This window comes from Lycorma delicatula, chromosome 5 (genome assembly GCF_047948215.1).
Source record: "Lycorma delicatula isolate Av1 chromosome 5, ASM4794821v1, whole genome shotgun sequence".
In the NCBI taxonomy this organism is placed as follows: Eukaryota; Metazoa; Arthropoda; class Insecta; order Hemiptera; family Fulgoridae; genus Lycorma; species Lycorma delicatula.
The window spans coordinates 140,037,471-140,050,174 of record NC_134459.1 but is presented as its reverse complement, the minus strand read 5'-3'; the positions used below and the strand labels follow the sequence as shown (position 1 = coordinate 140,050,174).

Here is a 12,704-nt window from a genome sequence, read left to right as displayed (position 1 = left end):
GTATGTTTTAATAGACACAATTCACAAATATGGGGAACTGAAAACCAACATGCAATTTTTGAGACAACAACGCGACACACATAAATTTAATCTTTGGTATAGTTTCATCGTGTAATTGAATTTTTCTTTCTTGAAAAGACTTTAATGGAAATATTTATCTCTGTACGTTGAATGATTATTGCTTTTCTCAAACGGGTAGTCTCGAAAATGTACATCAAACTATATTTAACAAGATATTCCACTCACATCTCAGCATTATAATGCATTCGTTAGTCACGCTTTAAATAAAAAAATTTCAAATAAATGGGTAGCCTTGATTAGAAGGCCCTATATGCTGGCCTCCAAGAAATCCATTACTATTCCGTTGTGAGAATATATTAAAACCATTGTTTACTCGAAAAAAATACGTGACCTCAATCACTTAAAGGATAAATATGAGGAACGATTACAACCGTAACAAAAGGTATGTTTTATCTTTTCGGTTTCGGACAGAAGAACTGAATATCAATCGGACATTTGCCGAGCAACAAAGGAAGCGCATATTGAAATTTATTGGTTATGTAAGAAAACTATTAAAAATGGAGAATTTGACAAATGAAACAATATAACTGTAAGTACTTTGTTTTTAATTAATTTCTCGACTTAAACCTTACCGTTATATTATGATGGCTCTGTATAAAAGCGAAAGAATATAATCGATTAGATTTTTATACGACAAGATGAAGAGACGGAATATCTTTAATGTTTAATAGAAAATATATTAAAACTAATGTTGGATATATTTAAGTAGATTTCACAATCTTTAAAATTTTTTTTTTTCTAACCCATATCCAGAAAGTATTGGTGATCTTCTGCTGAAAAAATTTCATATCCATACATAAACACGAACAGTTTTTACAGTCATAAGTTCCAAGCGAAAGCACTGATGACTGTTAAAGGGAAGAGCTGTGTTACAGGGTGACAACAAGAAGAGGGTAGTAGAAAAAATAATAAAACATCTACCGGATCATAATACAACCCTTAGTCATTGCATATTTTTACTGCGTATATATACTTTTTTATTTCTATACGGTTTACTAAACTTAAATTTATATTTTCTCATGCACTTTTCTTTTCTAAAATAAAAACAGTTATAAAATTTTTCTCTCTTTTGTTACCCTGTTTGAAAAATTTTATATAAATTTTTAATGGACTACATCTTATCAAATAAAATTGTGCAATACTATTAATCACTTTTTCTTTTTTTCCAAATCAGCGATATCTTTAAAACATTAGAATGTATGCGTTTGAATGTATGTAAATCGCTTAAAATATAAGCTTACCGCTTAGCCGATCTGATTCATTATTTTAATTTTACCCAGATACAGCAATAAAGCTTAAACAGAGAGCACGTGTCAATATTTACAGTGTAATTTTTTCTTATGGTACAGTCGGTGACTTACAGTGTTCAAAAAGTGACGCAATATTATGGGAAAATGAGTAAGTTACAATAGTTGTTGAAAGTAACCTCCATTATGCGATTCACATAATATAATTGAATACGACGTTGCATACTCTTAAACACGTGTTGTAACGTTTGTTGAGGAATTGCAGCGACACATCATTTAATTTCGGTCTGCAATTCGAGAACGGTGTGAGGACGAATTTTGTAAGCAGCATCCTTAAGGTATCCCCCCAAGAAAAAGTCAGGAGGGGATAAATCAGGAGACCGAGGGAGCCACAACCCCTTCAAAATCACTTGTCCATGAAAACACTGATCCAAGAAAGTCATAGTGTTGTTGGTTATATGAGTCGTAGCATTGACCTGCTGAAACTATGTGTACTCTACCCGATCTGCAGGTATAATGTTTACAAATTGTTGCACCATCTGTATGTTACGCTAAGCGTTCACCGAGTCGTGAAGATTCGCCTACGTGACATTACAAACCAAACACTCACATTTTGTCCGTCCTGAGGAGACTCGTGCAGCTGATGAGGATTTTCCGTACACCAAATGCGTGAAATCTGTGCATCCACGAATCAAGATAGAACCATGCCTCGTCAAACCAAAACAAGTCATCGAATTCTCCCCCGTCTGGAGTTACAGATGACATGAACCGCTAACAAAGAGCTACACTTTTTCCAGTGTCTGCAGGTAACAACTAGTGAACTACACGAATTCTGTATAGATGCTTCTTTAAACACTTGCGCGGTGCCGTATGGACACTACAAATGAGAAAACCAGACTGGCTAGATAGACATCGCACAGACTTCTTGGGACTAACAGAATATGCAGCTTGCACGTCGATCTTTCTGGTATTAGCATTTTCGGTCGACAATTTCTGACTGCATCTGCACATTCCTTGTATTTGGATCTTGTCTAATAGCGGCTTGATGGAGGACTTTTTCAGTGCATTCACATCATACTTTTCTGCGAAGGTATTCTGGGTTTGGGAATAACTAACATATCTAATTTATTGGGAGACAATGAATATTCTCTGCTGTATTGTGTCACCATTTTTTCTCAATTAAACTTGCAACAAAAAAGGAAACATTCTTCCATAAGGTTGCGTCACTTTGTGAATACTACGTATAATAATTAGCTTACGTGGTATAAAAGAATCAAATTTAGAAAATAAATTAAATACTATTATCAAATAAATAAATTTGATCGGTACGTAATAATAAATAGATGGTCAGGAGTAGGTAGATAAAAATCTGTGTATGTAACTACATATATAAATAAAAAATTGAAATGGTCTAGCATTTGACTGAATGTATCAAGGAACTGTGATAAAACAGTAAACAGAGCAAGATCACAAAATACACAATTAATTATAAATTAAAAATGGGTGCGATTAAAAAGTCCATATTAATTATTTAAAATATAAACATACTTATTAATTTTAACATAAAAACATAAAGATACTAATCGTGAAAAAAGTACATGAAAATAATTCAAAATTCAGATGTTAATGAAAATTATTTCAACACATATGTATGTGTATACATTGATTGGAAATAAAAAAATTCAGGGTTTTTTTTTAATTAGTATTTTTTTAAAAATTCATGGACAGAGTAATATTGCTTTTGTCAACTAACATTTTTAATTGTATTTTAAATAAATTAGTAAGAATATTTTTTTTAAACGGTTCGATAATTTGTTAAAAATAACAAAGAACGTATAATAAAGAGTTCATTCTTCTAAGGAGAAGTAATATGTGAATTACAAGAAAACACTTCTGTTGTCCGATTTGGTAGATAATTGCAGTTACGGCTGCCAAACAATGATCTGACAACCCATTTTTATATCTTGAAAATTCGTTCTGATTTTTGAGGAAACCTCAGAATTGATATTATATTTCAGTCTGCAATATACACCCACCAGGTTGGTCTAGTGGTGAACTTGTCATCGCAAATCAGCTGATTTAGAAATTAGAGTTCTAAGTTTAAAATCCTAGTAAAGTCAGTTACTTTTAACGGGTTTGAATACTAGGTCGTAGATACAGGTGTTCTTTGGTGGTTGGGTTTCAGTTAACCACACATCTCAGGAATGGTCGACATGAGACTGTACAAGACTAGACTTTATTTACATTCATACATATCATTCTCATTCAACCTCTGAAGTAATACCTTATAGTGGTACCGGAGGCCAAACAGAAAGAGAAGAAGAATATCAGAAAAGATCAGCATTCTGTTCAATGAAATTTATACTATTTTAGTTCTCTTCAGTCTTGGATCCGGTGGCAATATTTAGTTCTTCCGATGAATGAGATGACTTTCTTATGGAAAGGATTAATCGTAATGTCAAAAGGAAACGAAGATTTTGGATTTATGATCTGTGACAGAATCATAGCAGTGACGAATACCAAAAATGTACTTAAATTAAAAGAACGCCTCGAAAATATTACAGACTGGATATAAAAACATTTGAATAAATTCTTCAAGCTACTGAAAATTATTTAAGATGATCATTGAAGTTCAGGAAATGCTTTGATTCTGCAGAAAATTTTACAGTCGCTTTGAAGTAACTATTAAAAAATAAATTCAGCACTGATTTGACTTAAAAATGAAAACTTTTAAATAAAACAATTGAAACGGAATTGGAGAAAGCTGAATCGTAAAGTACAACTTTATTCCGGAACATAGTTACCGACTTGGAAGATTCATATGATTCAAAAAAAGAGCTTGAACACCATTTATGATACCAGAACCGATATCTCAAAGGACCTATGTAGATTCAACAATAGAAATAAAGTTAAAGCAATGAGGATTGGGTTTTAAAACGTACTTCAATGAATGTGATAAAATTATTTAAACTGATAATAGAAAGCATATAATTAGAATTTGTTTAGCTTACAATTTTTAATGGTATTTGGTAACTTTGTTATCCATTTCCATGATTTATACTGTAAATAATATTCGAACATAAAGTTTTCCGTAATATATTTTAAAATAATTGTTTGATGTCATGAATATGCTTACATTCTAAGAATTAAAATACCGATTTTAATAATTTACGCAAATTTCACTCCTCGTATAAAAAATAACAACAGCTGATTATAAACAGATATGTTTATAGTTTTATTAATATTAGTTTTGATTAGATATACAAAACAAATTACAGATTTAACATCGCACACGGAATCGGCAAAAAATGCGTGATTGCTCCTTTGAAAGATAGTATCTAAGAAAAACCAAAAAAAAACCTTTTTAAAATTATTCTTAGTGATACAAAAACTGTAATACAAAGAAAACTGTGCGATTTGAAGATGTTTCATCGATTAGTTTCGAGAATAAAGCCTGCGTTATTTATAAACAGTAATGATATGTAAATAAGATCTAAATTTTGTTAAACGTAATCATAAAAAAAATGAAAACCGTATTCCTCTACAGGCAAAACAGAAAACGTTTAAGAACAGTTCACAAAAAAAAATGACAACACAGTTGTAGGACTTTCCGGTCACGGGGTTAAACCCGCGTTACGGGAAAATTCTACAACTGTAGGTTGTTCCTGTTGCACAGCTTACACACACAACTTAATTTAAAATATTTATCATTTTATTTAAACATAATATTTTTCCGTTTTTTTTAATTCAATGATTCTAATTAAAGCGCACGCGCATACCGTTTTTAATTCGCGCGGGTGTGACGGTACGAGCGGCGTCGGCACTAACTAAACTAACGTAATTTCACAACTTACATAGAACAAATTTATTTCGCTTTTACGGTAGGTATACTGGTGTAGCCGTGAGGCTTAACGCACCACGTACCGAGTCAACCGGGCGATCGATTTCGAGACCCGGCCAGACCGAGTTACTTTTTTTACACTTAAATATTATTCATTTATTTAATTCTACCGTTCACGTGTGACGTCACCTCATAGTAGAAGACTACAACAGCATTTTTTGGGGTAGGGTTGGGATTTTGCAACATCACTTTTACAAATATTGTTATTTTTTTATTGTTAAAAGATGTCCCTAAAAAATATGACCTTAATTAAGCGAATCTCGAGACGCTGAGGGTGAACTTTCTCTATATCCTCATTAGCTCGATCTTTGAAGTTGACATTTGATGGTATCTATGCTACATATATAGAGAAAATCTGACCAAGTTTGGTCAAAATCGGCCCAGTAGTTCTAGAGATATAAGATGATTTAGAGGCTAACACCGAACACATGTACATACGAAAATAAACATCCGGAAAATTTCCATCAGGTTTTTTTGGTTTTTGTATTCCGTAGGTGTCAAAACGTCAAGATCCTGTGAAAATCGCATATGCCCAAACTAGACCGATTACAATACTTTCCCTTCTACAGCTATAGCAATGCTACAGCGTTATCTAGACGGGAAAGTAAAAATAATCTAAATCTGCAACTATTTTAACATTTACTAATAGCAGGTATTAACTGGTATTATATGTATACATATATATCTATAAAATAGGTATACATATGTATCTAAAATATAAGTATTAATACATATACTTAGGAAGAGGCAGAAGAGTAGGAAATGTATGTTAATGAGTTTTTTTTTGTTGTACATTTTAGTATGTACACTATTTTTACAATTTATCTCGTTTTCTACTTAATTATCGGGTTAAAAAATATGTTTTTACTTTTAATTTTGTTTAATGATTGCTAAAAAACAATAAAACATTTATTTTTATAGTTTAGAAATAATAAAAAAAGTACATCTGTAGGGTGCAATTACGGACTATAAAACGAAATAATAACCTGAAGATTACTGCATAAAAACAACTCGACTTTAGCTTCTGTTCCTCACATCTCAATTATTAACTGTCTTTATATATATATTTCTTTGTTACTCGTGCATTTTACACTCTTATTACGTTACGTTTTATACTTTATAATTTTCTTAGTATAAACCAGCAGAGCGATCTACCGTTGAGAGAATGACTCGGCTCGACTATTCCAAAAAAAATACACTGTACCAAAGGGAAATCAGGAGGCAAGCTGATTTAACAACACTGGCGGCTTGCGTACAGGCACTGTGGAACTGCAGCATCCACTATTTCCACTTGACATTATCGATAACATTTAATATAATGAGTCTTTTTTCTTTAATTCTTTATTTATACTTGTACAATATATAATTCTTAAGCTTAATGTCAGCCATCCCCCAGTTTATGAAAAAGATTCAAAAATGTTTATATGGAACTGTGTGCGCTTCACATTTCCAGCAGCGTGGTGTTTCGCTGTTGTGTGCATGAGCACATAGGAAGCTGCACGCGAGGCTACGAGGGAGAGAGAGCACTGTCGCTCTCGCAGTGCCAACTCTGGCGTGCTGGTGGAAGGTAGTTTTTTTTTTACTCCTGTTGTACGGAATGTTCCTTGTACGGTTCTGTTTTCTAGTTTAGTCGGTAGAAGGAATATGAAAGCGGTTGAGTTGTTTTTTCAGTAGTGATCAGAAGATGGCGGAAAGCAAGGACTCTTTGATTGCCAAATCTGTCCAAAAACCCGCTGGAAGGGCGAAAAAGAAGGTAATTAGTAAAAACTAATTAAGTATTTGTTTCTGTGTACGTAGAAATTTAAATTAAGCACCGTTGGACTACAGTGTTTTTAAGCGGACATTTTATTAAGCTATTATCTAATAATACTAAAAAATATTATCTGTATTGACTGATACTTAATATCTATTCGGTTAAACCGAATACGGTTTCTAAGCACAATGTGCTTAAAAACCGTGTACCATATTGTTGAATGTGATGAAGTGTAGAATTAGATTACTACACTTCTTCCAGGTATTCTATTTGATTAATTTTTTTCGGTTCTTTTATTTTTCAGAAAACTTTAACCACGGGCTTGAAAAGCCCCAGAAAAATCATCCCCAATAATTTTAGCTACGACCTGCCACTGAACAACAATAAAAATAATCTAAATTAAAATCAAAAACAATTTTATTTTTTTATTTTTTATTAATAGTCCACATATTACAAGTTACATCTTAAAATTTATGGGTTTACAGGTAAAGACTCCCTTTCCTTAACGAGACCTAATTTTAGTCTCTTTATATCCTTTGTTTAATCTTACGCATAAAAGTAAAATTCTTTTGACTTCTGATATGTAATAATCTCCTCCATCAATATTTAAAACATGTTTAACATTTCATTAGAATTAATCTACTTATTAAGTCCTACAGCCGTAATAGTTATAGGTAACCCGAAACAAATGACAAGTCATTCCTTAAATTAATGTATAAATAAAAATCATTCCTTGCCAGGCTTGTTAAGAAACACGAGGAGAGGGGAAATGAGATTTCCCATTTCCTTTCTTTTTTCATCAAGCCAAATACACTGTTGTGGATATATCAGCACGCTTAGGCGACCGAAATTCAATCTTATAAGAGATATCTTTACTTTAGTACTAGTTGTACAATGAATACTTTGAAAGAAAGCGCCTGCTAGACCGATGCAGCTTGTGTACTTACAGGATGCTTTACAGCTGTGTGAGAGACCATGACTATTAATGTAAAAACAAGAAATTAATTTATTTCTGTTACTATGAAACAACACATATGCTTCTTTAACTTGTTAAAGAATGTCTTTATTGTTATTATTACTATTTTTACTTTGATTATAAAATATACAAAAATATAAAAGTAAAAATATATAAAAATACTTTCCCGGCCACAATTATGATGTAAAAAAAAGGAAATACATATACATATTGTAGTAATATGTAGTAAAGTAATATATATATTGTAGTATACTCTAAAAGGGAAAATAAGCCAATCGGGTAAAAATCTAGATGTCAGAATTTTTAAAGATCTTAACTCTTCGTGATCTTTAATAACCAAAAAACCCAGTTTTAGCACTGAAAGATTTTGGAAGAATTTATTTTGGGTGATATCTCTAGAATTGAAGGAACTATTCGGATAAAATTTTTCATGTTGATTTCTGTAAATAGAGCACTCATGCCATTTAATTTTGGTCACAATCAACGAGGAAAAGAGATACTTCAGGTTTTCGTCTCAAAATTTTACGTAAAGGTTAGATAATTATTTCGCATAAATTAATGTTCCTTAATTAGCTCAGATATTTTCTGATGTATTTAATATTATTAAAATCCCTAAAAACCTCTTCTTTATTTTTTGTCGTTTCAGGATTGAAAGCCACATTTTTGTACTGAATAGATGATTCCATTTGTATTAGTATTATTTACTTTGATTATGTATTTGGGAATTTCATTCAGGGGTATAAAATAATAAAGCTAATGTTTTTACTTTTTACGTCAGTTATTGTTTTGTTTGATATCTTGTGATTAGACAAACCGATTTTAATTTAATTTTGTGTCATAAGATCTGAATATGGATCATTGACGGTATTTAATTTTAGTTACAACCGCTCAAGGATATGGGGAGATAAGGTCACCGTGGTTTCGATATCTCAAAATCTTACTCAAAAAGTAGAATATTTTTTTAAATAAAAGTCTTTACTTAAATATTTTAAAATTTCACTTAATTTTCCTTCTATGTAGTAGTCTATAGAGAGTGAAGCCTTCCGTAGCTACAGCATAATATTTCCGGGTGAGATGGGAAAGTTATGCTCCAGCCAAAACAACTATCAATAGTTTACTTCCTTTAATTGGAAGCCGTAAATCGTCTGTAGAGGCGATGTAATATTTTATAAAACAAATTTTACTTTTGAGTTATGTGGGAAAGGGCTACCAAAAGAAAAAAAAATCCTGAAAATCCATGTGTCGAATTTAGAACTTTATTTTTTAAGTTCGGTTAAAAAATAATGAATTATAATTTTGTAAAATTAAATTTAACAAAACTCTCTTCGTTTACTTTTTTTTAATTTTAGTTTATTTATTATTAGCGATTTGTTTTTTTTTGTCTTTAGCCGAAGTTATTCTTTCTTCTTTAATTTATCCAAACGATATAAACATTTATTATTCAATTGTATAAATTAGATATCCACTTACCAACAATTTAGAATTTATAAATTGTTGGTAAATGGAAATTTATACAGTTGTATTAATACTAACGGTGCCAAATGCTTAGTAGATTAGATTTACTATTCACTTCATGTTATCATTTAATATATCGATCATTTAATTTTATCAACTACACAGTAATGTAGAAGTTATACGTAAAGATCGTAAGAGATGAGAGTGACAGTGAATGGAGGGGAAATTTTAGAAATACAGGTTCAGCTGTTGATGATGTAGTAGCCTAAGTACAGAGTAAAACACGGTACACACACACGCACAGAAAGACAGTATAACACAGCTCGCGCGACTAGTGCGCGCATTGGTCCAAAATACGAGGGTGCAGCTACCGATGATATAGAGGGGATTATTTCAAGAATACTCCCCCCACGAACTCTCCCCTCTCTTTTTATAAAACTATTCATACAGACTCTTGTCATCGTTCAAAGGGGGCCACACGGCACAACACGAGATGTCATTGACTGCTGTATACTACTCCATTTTTTTGTGACCTTATAGAGAAAGGTCCATGGCCTTCAACAACACGGAGAATAACAACACCGTCTGTAATAAACAGAGGGTCGTTCTAGCTTAAGGTTATCGTCGACACTTGTTACACCTTTTAATGACTTTGTAGTCGATAAAACGACTACATCCATCATTAACTGTGAGTATTGTTTTGTTTTATTATTAAAAAATAATTTTATTTATAATAAATATTTGGAAAAACGTAATTGCAGGCAATATAATGTATTAATATTTTTGTTTTATTACTTATTGTACTTTTGTACAATAAATATTAGATAAAAATGTTGAATAACATTTATTAAAATTTTTGCGACCGACTCACTTCAAAACTACTGAAAAGATTTTGATACATTTTTTCATTATACACTGTGAATTTCTTGGATAATTATTTTTATATTTTATTTTAAAATTTCCATTTAAGTCTCCATCAATCTCTTGGCAGAATTATTAAAATATTTCCGTATTCGATATCACTTAAAAAAAAAATTACGCTGATAGTACATAAAAGGTCAAAAAAATTTGCATTAGTGATTTTCATAAAACTTATAATTTTATTTTCCGGTTTTTTGCACGTCTTAAATATAATATCATCTCTTGACGCTCCCTAAAAAAATCATGAGTTTTCAGAATATAAACTGAGCCGTCAGATCTAATTTTTTGGCGCTCATAAGTATGAATTAAGTAGATTGATACTTAGAAAATTAAAAATCTTAACTTAAAATATGTTTTTTTATTTGTGAATGTTCATTTTTTACTAAAAAAAATTCTGTACTATAAAAAAGTTGAAGTTTCATTTAAATTAAAAAAAAGTAAAATTACAATATTCACCTTTTATTAAATCAGACAACAGAACTGATCTCTTTTGACTCGACGCAACATTTCGCCTTTTTAGAAAGGTGAATGTAACATTCCATTGCAATTTTTAATAAATTTACGAGCCATATAAAAAAATTTCCCACCACTTTATTTAAAATACATTTAAAAATTTTCGTTTATAGAGACATATTTCTCTGTCAATAAATTCTTAAATAGTACTAATTAAAAAAAATGAATTTTTTACTTCCTGTCAAACATATATATATCATGTACATATATATATGCTGAAATTAATCTTCATTTTTCATTTTCATCTGAAATATTTTCATTTTTATACATTAATTTTTTTATTAGCCCAATTAATGATAAATTTATTTATTTCTACTAGAGAAAATAATATTTTCTCTAAATAAGGGGGGGGGGGGAAGAAATAATGATAAGAATTTAAAGAAATTATTTATAATAACAATATTTTGATGTTTTTAAATATTTTAACCTTTAATTAAGTCAGGGCCTCGGTATGTGATTTAAAACCTTCCATGCTATAATACAAATGTATTCTGAAAATTTGAAAACAATCGATCGGTTGGTTCTTTGAGATTTTTCGAAATGAAATATATCTGAAAACCGTCTCACTTATACCAACAAACATGGGTAAAAATTTGGTTGTGATTGATAGAGTAGTTTTTTTTTGTTTATCCCGAACAAACTAAAACCCTCTTCTTCTTTATTTAATGGTATAGATTGATAAATAATTTTTACTTTCTTGTACAAAGTAAAGGAAATATTGTGATTGCGAAAAATTTCGGTTTTCAGATTTCAACGGAAATATCCATTTTAACCATCTGTGAATCCGTTTTGACTAGTTTCGGCGTGACGTCTGTACGTACGTATGTCATTTTATTCGAGATACATATATACGTACGTACGTATGTATCTCGCATAACTCAAAAACGATTAGCCGTAGGATGTTAGAATTTTGTATTTAGGACTGTTATAACGTCTAGTTGTGCACCTCCCTTTTTAATTACAATCGACTGAACCAAAAGTATCCAAAAAAGCCAAAATCAAAAAAGCTTGGATTTTGGACCTTTTCTTAACTGCAGTAATAAGCACTCATTGAGAGATTTTGACATGGCCGTTACGAGAAGGACCGTAAATCAAATTCATAACGTACATTAAGGGCTACCGAATGTTAAAAAAATTGGAATACCTGTTAAAGAAGAATATTAAAACAATATTTTTAAATGGGAAAAAACTTTAAAACAACATGAAATAACTTGAATCGTGACATAAGATTTAAACAAATAAATAAAGCCAATCTCCTTGCGGAGTGGTAGCGTCTTGGTCATTCATCCGGAGTATCGGGTTCGAATCGTGGTCAAGCATGGCATTTTTTCATTCGGTATAAAATTTCATTTCTATATTTCCACGTAAAACCAAGAGCTTCAGTGGTGAATTAATTAATCAAGCAAAAAAAAAAAAAAAAAAAAAAAAATACCTTGATTTGATCAAAAAATTCAGAACGGATAACAAGCAGATCGTATACCTTTGATGAAACGTACATCTTGTCAAGTTGTAACTCTATTAAATAATGGGGGATGCTTCAGGAGACCGATTAATAATTACAATTTCCGAAGGCAGAACATATAATCATAACACAGGCAGGAGGAAAAACGGGAATTATTCCGAACGCTTTGTTAATCTAAAAAGTAAATGCAGAACTGGTGACCATGATTATGAATTCAGAAAATTGCTTAACGGGCTGAAAAAAATTAATGTTTATTTCTATTTTTATAAAATGTGTAGTTCTAATGCCGACTTGTTAGGTCAGTCAATTAAACTTACTGTGATTCAACTGTGGATGAGTATATATCGAATTAAAAATAATAAGACTTCTTGACGAGGTAACTGTAAATTTATTCT

General features: G+C 31.0%; 1 protein-coding gene across 1 annotated transcript in view; it reads right to left on the bottom strand.

Annotated features, from left to right (window-relative positions):
• Uxt (Uxt prefoldin-like subunit) overlaps positions 1–12,704 on the bottom strand; it is a 241,968-nt gene that overhangs the window by 15,734 nt on the left and 213,530 nt on the right. The window lies entirely within an intron of this gene.